The sequence below is a fragment of the Cebus imitator genome, unplaced genomic scaffold (genome assembly GCF_001604975.1).
Source record: "Cebus imitator isolate Cc_AM_T3 unplaced genomic scaffold, Cebus_imitator-1.0 Scaffold56, whole genome shotgun sequence".
Lineage (NCBI taxonomy): Eukaryota > Metazoa > Chordata > Mammalia > Primates > Cebidae > Cebus > Cebus imitator.
The window spans coordinates 2,187,758-2,198,954 of record NW_016107371.1 but is presented as its reverse complement, the minus strand read 5'-3'; the positions used below and the strand labels follow the sequence as shown (position 1 = coordinate 2,198,954).

Below are 11,197 nucleotides of genomic sequence, written 5' to 3'. Positions count from 1 at the left end.
AGGCAGGAGTGCAGTGGCATGATCTCGGCTCACTGCAACCTCCACCTCCCAGGTTCAAGCAATTCTTATGCTTCAGCCACCCGAGTAGCTGGGATTACAGGTGCACACCACTATGCCTAGATAATTTTTTTTTTTTGTATTTTTAGTAGAGACAAGGTTTTGCCATGTTGGCCAGGCTGGTCTCAAACTCCTGGCCTCCAGTGATCCGTCTACCTCAGCCTCCCAAAGTGCTGGAATTACAAGTGTGAGCCACCACGCTTGGCCTGGGAGGGTCAATTTCCATGTTTATTCAAAAGAAACCATTAACATCAGTTCTATGCTTTAAGTAATAGTCACAACAGCTACAGTAAAAGCAGACATCTTGAGGCACAAGTTTCTTTAGTTTGGGACCTCTTAGTATTGATTTAAAATACTTGGATAAACAGGAGGAGGACCAAAGAAACTTGTGCCTCGAGATGTCCTCTTTCATTGTAAATAGCCGGGCCACTGGAATCAAAATTGTCCAGTCTTTTTTTTTTTTTTTTTTTAGAGCCCCTCACTCTGTTGCCCAGGCTGGAGTGCAGTGGTGCAGTCTCGGCTCACTGCAACCTCCACCTCCTTGGTTCAAGCAACTCTCTTGCCTCAGCCTACTGAGTAGCTGGAACTACAAGCACAAACCACCATGCCCAACTAATTTTTGTATTTTTGGTAGAGACGGGGTTTCTCCATGTTGGCCATGGTGGTCTTGAACTCCTGACCTCAGGTGATCCACCTGCCTCAGCCTCCCAAAGTGCTGGGATCACAGGCATGAGCCACCATGCCTGGCCAAAATTGTCCAGTCTTGTACCAGCTGTGTAATGAACCCACTTTTTTGACCCAGACATTTTTCCCTCCAGATGAGGCCGCTGAAGGTTTGACACCTGGAATAAAAATCAACACTAATGAGGCTCCAAAGCGTTCTTCCCATAATACTTATAAATGAACAAGGGAAAAATGAAAATTAAGATTAATGGGAAAAACAAAAACAATAATAAATAAAATAAAAAGATTAATGGGAAAAAGCCAGGCAGGGTGATGCATGCCTGTAATCCCAACTATTCAGGAAGTTGAGATGGAAAGATCACTCAAACCCAAGAGTTTTAGACTGATTGAATCACTACACTTGAGCCTGGGTGACAGAGGGAGACTCCGTCTCAAAAGGAAAAAAAAAAAAAAAAGTAGATAAAGTGGCTCTAGTATTTACCAAACCTGTATAAAATTTCCCATTAATCTTTTTTTTTTTTTTTTTTTTAAGAGACAGGGTTTCACTCTGTCACCCAGGCTGGAATGCAGTGGTGTGATCACAGCTCACTGTAATCTTGACCTCCTGGGCTCAAGGGATCCTCCCACCTCAGCCTCTCGAGTAGCTAGGACTACAGGTGCATGCCACTGTGCCTGGATAATTTTTTAAAAACTTTTTTGTAGAGATAGAGTCCTGCTATGTTGCCCAAGATGATCTCAAACTCCTGGCCTCAAGAGATCCTCCCTGCCTTGGCCCCTCAAAGTGCAATGATTACAGGTGTGAGCCACTGTGCTGGACCACCTTATGTACTTCTTAAAAAAAATTTTTTTTTTGAGATGGAGTCTCACTCTGTTGCTCAGACAAAAGCACAGTGGTGTAATCTCAGCTCGCTGCTACCTCTGCCTCCCAGGTTCAAGCGATTCTCCTGTTTAAGTCTTCAAGTAGTTGAGGCTACAGGCACGCATCATCATACCAGCTAATTTTTGTAGTTTTAGTAGAGACGGGGTTTCACATGTTGTTCAGGCTGATCTCCAACTCCTGATCTCCAAGTGATCTGCCTGCCTTGGGCTCTCCAAGTACTGTGATTACAGGCCTGAGCAACTGTACCTGGCCTACCTATGTACTCTAAACCCTTGCAATAAAAAGAACAGTTTCATGATGGAGGTTTCAAATCAAGTCCAAAATGTCTCCATGTCTAAACCTGTCCAAATGACACTTGAACCATTTTCAGAAAAACACGCCTTCTTACTTTGTGATGCTGCCCCAGTGAATCCATGGGGATAAGACTTGCTCTCTGAATTAAAAATTTACAGAAAATTATCTTCAGAAGGACAGATAATCTTATAATTTCCTGACTCTCCAGAACTTGAATTGCTCTATTACCTACTGGCAGAAGCTGATAACACCAAAACGCAAATTATAAAAACCTGTTCTTTCTGAAGAACCTTTGTGGGCTTCCTCCTTAAATGAAAATATTTAAAGTGCTAAACCCGCAAAAATCAAAACAGAAAAAAAATCCCAATAGATCATTCTAAGCTGCTACCTAAATTACCTCAACGTCCACTAAAACTGGATGTATTCAGGGGCTGTCACCAATTGTGCTGGAATTAATCATACAAAGACTTCTAATTTTTTGCACTGGTTCTTGTAACACCCCAATCTACCACTTTAAAAACTCAATGGACAAGGTTGGAGATTTGTTCAAGACCTACATGCAATAAATAAGATTGTAATACTAAGGTTGCCAGTAGTTTCAAATTTGAATACCTTGTTGTATAATGTACCCAAAATTTAAAATGGTTCACAGTGATGAAACACAGTATTCCAGCTGGTAAAATGAGTCAATACTTATTTGCTTTTCATTGGAAAAAATCAACAATGTAATTGGACTGTAATGACAAAGGGATTTGCCAAGGCCTCTCTTATTTTTCTCAGACTCTGCATCAGGTTTTGCCAAATTTGGGATTTCCTAGGAATTCTGCTCTTATTTATAACCTACTGCTATTGTTGTTTCTCATACTAAGGAAGAGTCAGAAATAGATTCAACTTCTTTCTCTCTCTCTCTCTCTCTCTCTCTCTCTCTGTGTGTGTGTGTGTGTGTGTGTGTGTGTGTGTGTGTGTGTGTGTGTTGGAGTCTTGCTCTGTTGCCCAGGCTGGAGTGCAGTGGTACGATCGTGATTCACTGCAACCTCCACCTCCCAGGCTCAAGTGATTCTTGTACCTCAGCCTCCTGAGTAGCTGGGACTACAGGTGCGAGCCACCAAACCCAGCTAATTTTTTGTAGTTTTAGTAGAGAAGGGGTTTCACCACATTGACCAGGCTGGTTTCGAACTCCTGACCTCAAGTGATCCACCTGCCTTGGCCTCCCAAATTGCTGTGATTACAGGCATGAGCTATGGCACCCGGCTCTCCATCTACTTCTTACATTAGCTTACAAAAGCCATAGGCTTCCGTGGAAAGATCAGTTTTGCCGAGGAAAGGTCCATTATGCCTGCAGAAGAAACTTTCCTCTCACCTGAAAAAATGAAAATTATTCAAAGTTTCTCTTGCTCCATGTCTAAAAGGCAAGAGCTTCCCTTGAATTTGCAAGATATTATAGGTCTTAGGTCCCAAATTTTTCCTTGTTGGTATCTCCCTTGTATGGCCTTGTATAAACACTGATCCAGAGCCTTTAGCTTGGGAGGATAATTATGAACAGGCTTCAGCCAACCAAAACTGGCCCTACCACAATCTGCAGCCTTAGGACTCCCAAATTATAGCAAACAGGTATCACTTTCACCTCGTTCATTCGTGAACATAACAACAAGGCTTTAGGAGTTCTTACTCAAGAACACGGAGGAAAACAGGTGCATCACTTAATAGACTTAGTAGCTAAGGTGTATGTCAGTTGTTCAAAGGTAGTAGCAGCAGCAGCCAGATTGGTTGATGTTTCGTCTGAGCTGATTTTAGGAAATGAATTTTATTTGCAAGCTCCACATGCTGTGGAAGGTCTATTAAATTCCAGTCAAACTCAACATTTCTCAGCAAGTAGACTAACATGAAATTCTTCTCCTGTCTCCTTCTAATCTCATATCAAATCTTGGCCAGGCATGGTGGCTCATACCTGTAATCCCAGCACTTTGGGAGGCCGAGGCAGATGGATCACTTGGGGTCAGGTGTTGGAGACCTGCCTGGCCAACATGGTGAAACCCCATCTCCACTAAAAAATAAAAAGTTTAGCCGGGCATGGTGGTGCGTGCCTGTAATCCCAGCTACTTGGGAGGCTGAGGCAGGAGAATGGCTTGAACCCGGGAGGCAGAGGTTGTGGTGAGCCGAGATCACACCACTGCATTCCAGCTTGTGCGACAGAGAGACACTTGTCTCAAAATAATAAAATAAAATAAATAAAATGCCACAGTCTACTTAACCCTTCTACCCTACTACCCTTACCTGATAAAGGTGAGGACCACAACTATGTAAATCTCCTATCCCAGCTATTGATTTATAACATGCCCATTAGATACCTTGAGATAATACATTTTGTTGATGAATTTTATGCTAAAAATGCAGCAGTAAAATACCAAGCAGGACATACCAGGACTACACAGAATGAATTAACAGAAAAGGAAGCTCTTCCCCAATTGAAGTCAACCCAACCAGCAGAGTTACATTCCCTCACTCAGGCCTGTCAAATATCTCAGGGCAAATCAGACATTTATACAGACAGTAGATAAGCCTTTGGGGTAGTCCATTATTTTGGCATGTTTTAGAAGCAAAGAGCGTTCCTCACTTCTAGTGGGTCCACCACCAAAAATGGACCCCAGGCAAATGAGCTTCTTTCGGCTATTTTGTTGCCCTCATAAGTTGCTATTATTAAAATTGAAGCTCACTTGTAAAATGCATCTGAATATCAGGAAAATGCCTTAGTGAACTTCCACACTAAGGTAGCTGGCAATAAACGTGTTTGTTAGGATATGCAATTTGTTTGAACTCCATAAGATTAATTCAGATCAAACCACCTATGATAATTTGTTCAATAAATGATTCTATGTACCTGAATTAGAAAAACAAAACGGGCACTTAAAAGGATGCAAATACTAAACGTGAACTCACTGAGGGCCCTAACAGCCACCTAGTCCTCCCCAAGTCCTTAAAACTACCTGTATTAAGACTGTACACTCCACAGCTCACCATAGCGTAGACAAAATGGTTCAAATTATGAAAAATCATTGGTGGAGTAATTGTTCTAAAGTTGCAAAAATGGTTTATAAACAATGTCTGATTTATCAGATTCATAATTCTGTGAAAAACATTAACGTTTCAAGCAGTACATTTCTACCACCTGCTGGACCATGTGAACACCTACAAAAGAACTTCATTTAGTTGCCACCCTCAGTGGGCTATCCGTATGTTCTTGTAACTGTATGTCTGTTCTCAGGGTGGACTGAGGCCTTGCCATGCAGGAAGGCTGATGCCACAACAGCAGCAAAAAAAAAAAAGACCAAAAATAAAAAACAGAGAATGTGTTTCCTTTATGGGATATCCCTAGAAAGATTTCCAGTGACAAGGGAACTCATTTTACTGGACAAATAATGAAATAATAATAATTATTATTATTGAGACAGAGTCTCACTCTGTTATCCAGGCTGGGGTCCAGAGGCATGATCTCGGCTCACTGCAACCTCCACCTCCTGGGTTCAAGTGATTCTCCTGCCTCAGGCTCCCGAGTAACTGGAATTGCAGGCATGCACCACCACACCCAGCTGATTTTTGTATTTTTAGTAGAGACAAGATTTCACCATGTTGGCCAAGCTGGTCTCAAACTCCTGACCTCAGGTGATCCACCTGCCTCAGCCTCCCAAAGTGTTGGAATTACAGGTATGAAATACCGTGCCCAGCCTACTGGACAAATTATTAAACAATTTTTTAAAGTTTTCAAACAAAATAGCATGATCGTTGTCCTTATCCTTAGTCTTCTGGAAAGGTTGAATGGACAAATAGTATCCTAAAATTGGCCAAAATGATGGAATCTACTGGATTTCCTGGCCAAAAGTTTTAACACCGGGTTTAATGGCCATTATGTGTACCCATACTGAAAAGCTCAAGATGATGCCTTATGAAATAGTACTGGAAGACCTATGCCCTTAATACTAGAGCTCCATATTTGTAACCTGTGGTATGACTCAATATAGCCAGAGACTGATAAATTATGCTGAAGCATACAATACGTCTCTACAACATCATTGATCAGCTCTTGGAAACTGTGACTTTAAGCAAAACAATGCATAATAAAACAAATTTTATTTTTTTCATCAATGTTAAAATGAAACACATTATTCAAGGAAGATTGTTTTTGCTTAATACCACTGTTTCCAAAAAACTATCGATGACAACATCAGTTGAGGACTTACTGTATTTCCATCAGGTAATAGTAGCTACTGATGATGGAAATACACTGCCACTGATTGACGATCAGAATTCAGTGGTCTAAAACTTGGAAACTGGGTCTTTTGGAAGTGATATCCAAGAATGTCTGCCCTTGAGTCTCACTGGAAGGGACCACACCAACTTCTCACCACTTACACTGCAGTAAAACCTTGAGTTTTGGAGCAAAGTTTCTCAACTCAAGAGAGCCCTTCCAGACTGTTGGAACTGAACACCAGTTAGGAACACCTAAAGTTGACCAGGAACATCTCTCCCCAGAAGCAGATGGCATCTTGAATGTAGACAGCTTTCCCAAGATCAGAGATCAAGAACCTCGTCTTCCTGTCATGGAAACCCGGTTCTCTCTTTTTCTCTCCTGTCTCATACTCTTCCTTTCTATTTGTGTATGGCATGATAATGCCATAATTAGAATCTCACAGTCTATAGCTCCTGCAGAAAGTTTAGGTAGATTCCAGATTTTCCATGCTAAGTCAAAATACTTGCCTGACTTTCTAGAGACCCCTTAGTCTCTCTTGTGACTGAATTTGCCAGAATCCCAAATGCACCAATCTGTTTAGATTATACAGTTGGTCCCTTCTATAGAATCAAACCTCTAGACTCCTTTACTCTTACTTCTTGTTTAACCCAACCATGGAATAGGATGGCCAGGTCTGCTGACCATATTGCAAGGAGGCTATGCAACAAAACGGAGAATGTTAACAGACCTATTTGCAAGAATGCCTGTCGACATAGGCATTTGGCAGCCTTCTAGGACATAATAACTCAGTATCAGTCTCTTGGTTAGAAACTGCTGATGCCAACTAACTACTCCATAACTGAAGTCTCCCAAGGAGGAAACTTGTTCACCCTAGGTACATCTTCTCCCCCGTCCCCCCAAACCAACCCCAGGCTTTCAGGAATGTCCTAGGTACATCTTTATCAGCAGATAATTTAACTGTCAGCGATATGCTTGGGGGCACCCCATATCTTGACAGATAGAGAATGAAAGGCCAGTGGGGACTAGGGATTTTAATGATGCCATTGTCACTACATAACCAGTCAGAAGCTAAACATTGGTCCACCCCTCTAAACCTGAAGCACAGATTAAAAAGAAACTGACCAGAAGATGACAATCCTGCCACAGGGGCATCGTATGCTAGGTCCATCTTCCCATGGCTTGGGATGACTACAAATGAAATAATGATCAAAAATTTTTCTTTGACATTAGTTACCATTGCAGGTTCTACAGCTAAGGCTATCCAACAAAAATACCTAAATTATCTTACTCAAGTAGTTTTAGATAATAGGCTTGCATTGGACTATTGGCTGAACAATGAAGAGTCCATGCAATAAGCCCATTTTCTCCTGTTTCTTTTGTTGTGCCTGGATAAATACCTCTGGTATTAGAAACTCTATCACAAGAAATTAACAAATAGGCCACCTGGTTAAAACAGGTTGACTCCTTCTCTGGGTCATTTCTTCATTTATTTGATTTTAGCTGTTTTGGTTCATGAGGACCTTGGGCTAAGGAGCAGACTCCAGTCTCTTGGTATTACCCTCCTGATGGTCATCATTGTAATCTCCCTGGTTTGCTGTATTCTGTCTTAAATGCATGCTGTCACCCATCAATGGTACATGAGATGCTCTCACCTTGATCAGAGAGACAGTAATGATGTAAACAACAAAAGGAATCTTTCTTCAATGAGCCTGACATCATGACTTGTGAGTTTCCCAGAGACAAAGACAACTTACCTGTGATAGTGACAGGGAGGGGTGCCTATGCCTAAGTATTGTTCAGTCTTTCATAAGAGGCTGACCAAAAGCAGAAAATAATTGTTTTTAACAAAAATTCTAACAGGGAGGGCATTAGACTGTTAAAGCAAACTAAATATGGCCTGAGAAGGACTTTGTACTTTTTTCTAGATTTGAGTCCTCGTGGACAAACTATAACCTAGCCTAAGAGGCAGACAAGATTGAAAACCTAACTTGGGAGTATACACCTATAACAATAGCTGAGTCTTAGCCAATCCCAGCAGCAACCATATTTCAACCCCTTACAGACAGTGTTCAAACTGTGTTCAAATAAGGCAAACACCAACCTGTAACCAATCCAGCTGTTTCTGTACCTCACTGCTGATTTCTGTACGTCGCTTCCCTTTTTTTGTTTATAAATTTATTCTAGCCACAAGGCATCCCTGGAGTCTTTCTGAGTCTGCTGTGATTCTGAGGGCTGCCCAATTTGCAAATTGTTCATTGCTCAATTAAACTCCTTTAAATTTAATTCAGCTGAAGTTTTTCTTTTAACAAGACAGAGGCAACCCTAGTGCTTTAGGTTCCTACTTGTAAGCAGACCGGAACCCAATGTAAAGAGTAAAACCAAACCAAAGACTACCAGTAAGAAAATGCCAGCTAACGTCTAACTAGGGTCTTTCCACCTAAACCAGTGAAGTACACTTTCATCTTCCCTTTGCATAAAAGCTCACTGCCCACGCTGCTGCCACAAAGCATTTTGAATTTCTTTTGATTCCGAGAGCTACCAATTCATGTATTGTTCTTTACTCAAATTAAACTATTAAATGTATATTATCTAAGTTTCTTAGACATTAGTAATTTAAACATTAGAAACATTAAATTTCTACGTAAATAAACAACATAGAAAATAAATAGCAAGAGTAGGCCAGGCATGGTGGCTCATGCCTGTAATCCCAGCACTTTGGGAGTCTGAGGCAGGCAGATCACCTGAGGTCAGGAGTTTGAGACCAGCTGGGCCAACACCGTGAAACCTCGTCTCTACTAAAACTACAAAAATTAGCTAGGCATGGTAGTGCACACCTGTAATCCCAGCTACTCGGGAGGCTGAGGCAGGAGAATTGCTTGAACCTGGAAGCGAAGTCTGCAGTGAGTCAAGGTTGTGCCACTGAACNCCTTAGTTCATTTTATTTGTTTTCCATACACACTACAAGTCTTTAGTTTTGCCCTCAGATTTCATTGGTTTCTTAATTTTTAAAATTAGTTACAAAAACAAGCACAAATCAAGTCCAGAAACAAACCCAGCCAACCATTCTTAGGCATACAGCTCAGCTGTGGGAGGGGAAGACGGGGGTAGTATCTGTGGTGGGTACCTCAAAGATGTTCATGTCCTAATTCCAGAAACATATAAATGTTTCTTGTATGGCAAAAGGGATTTTTCAGGGTGTGGTTAAGTTAAGGATCTTTCCTGAATTCTCTGGATGGGCCCTATGTACTTCCAAGAGTCTTTGTAAGAGGTAGGCAGGAGGGTCAGTAAGTAGTAGGAGATGTGACTATCTTCACCTTTTTGTGTTACTATAAAGATATACCCGGGCTGGGCCCAGTGGCTCACGCCTGTAATCCCAGCATGAGGCGGTGGAGGCCGAGGTGGGTGGATCACCTGAGGTCAGGAGTTCAAGACCAGCCTGGCCAACGTGGTGAAACTGTCTCTACTAAAAATGCAAACAATTAGCTGAGTGTGGTAGCAGGCACCTGTAATCCCAGCTACTTGGGAGGCTGAGGTAGGAGAATTGCTTGAACCTGGGAGGCAGAGGTTGCAGTGAGCCAAGATCGAGATCCTGCTCTCCAGCCTGGGCAACAGAGTGACACTCCATCTCAAAAAAAAAAAAAAAAAAAAGAAAGAAAGAAAAAAGAAATAGTAAGAGTAAATAAATTGTAAATGAAACAGCAAGATTCATGTGGATAGTGCTTACCTTCTTGTTGTGTAACTTATGACATGGAGAGGGCATCTTTTCTCGGACTTGATAAATTGTTCTCCTTTCTAAGACTGGATTGGCTTGCAACATTTTATCCTTTGTGCTTTCAGTGTCTGAAAATCTCCAAGAGTTGCTTCAATGTGAAGTTTCTGCCAAGATCACTTCCTCTGAGACAGCACGCTTTTTGCCACACTTCCTTCCTCAATTAGGTTAAGTTTGCCTTTTTAAGTTCCTCTGGCTGCATATCTAGGGTCTCTTGAATGATGCAGCATCCACATTCTCACAGCGAACTGTTTTTTGTAACTGATTCAAGTTCACTTCCAGTGTTATCACTTTTTGGACTTTTTGCTGCACTTTCATCTCTGTTGGCCAATTTCCTCTTTTGAGTATCCATTATTGTAAACCAACATGTGGCCTCATTCACAGGAAAACCAGCAACCCAGCTACATGCTTTGCTGTCTGTGTATGAACTGAACATATGTGCAGTGGCCAATCATCAATGGACTTTGAAAGGAGTGGTGTGACTGGTTACTGATCGTGATATGCATCTGTTATTTGCATAATGGTCTGAACTGAAGAGCTGACAGTGAGGTTGTACTTTATGTAATTGTGCACAGTTAATAACATTGTTGTAACTGAAATTTGAACCGTGTTGTTGGGGTTCAGGTGTGATTTAACTAAACGGTGGTAACTAAGATTTCTGCATATTGGGACCATGCAAAGTGAGGACCAACTATACTTCCAACACTTACCAAGACTGATCCAGCAGCTGCCATTGTCGGATGTCCGATATATCTGCAACAGAGACTGACACTGAGCCCTGATGTGGCACATTCCTCAATGAAACCAATAGGCCACTTGATGGAAGTTGACTACCTGAGGTCTCTTCCATCCTGGAAGGGTCAGTGGTTTGATCCCACAGGATATATTCAGGTTATGAGTTTTCCTATATAAATATAAATGTCTAAACATAATTCTTTGTCACTGAATAGAAAGATTCAGAATATATATATATATATATATATATATATATATAATATTATTTAGGAAAACATTTAGATAATATAAAAACAGTATTAAATATTGATACATACATAAATTTTTAAATTAATTTTTAATATATTGATTATATACACACTACATTCTCTGCAAGGTTTCAGGTGGTAGAGAGTAAAGGCAGTGAAGATCTCTTGCTTTGCAGGAATATTTCTTGGATTTCATATACTTTTAAGGCTGTATTGGAAGCTGGCAAAGATCCCACTGAGTTCTGGTTGGTAAGTAAACACAGCCTGCTTTTTAGCTTCCAGCT

The 11,197-nt window shown here is 41.1% G+C and overlaps 1 long non-coding RNA gene across 1 annotated transcript in view; it reads right to left on the bottom strand.

The window, feature by feature from the left end:
• LOC108304660 overlaps positions 1-10,831 on the bottom strand; it is a 12,609-nt gene extending 1,778 nt beyond the window's left edge. The window contains exons 1-2 of the long non-coding RNA XR_001825348.2: positions 10,641-10,831; positions 9,886-10,037 (exon numbers count right to left, since the gene is read on the bottom strand). This is a non-coding gene — a long non-coding RNA (uncharacterized LOC108304660). The remainder of the gene's footprint in view (positions 1-9,885; positions 10,038-10,640) is intronic.
• Between the last annotated feature and the right edge of the window lie 366 nt (positions 10,832-11,197).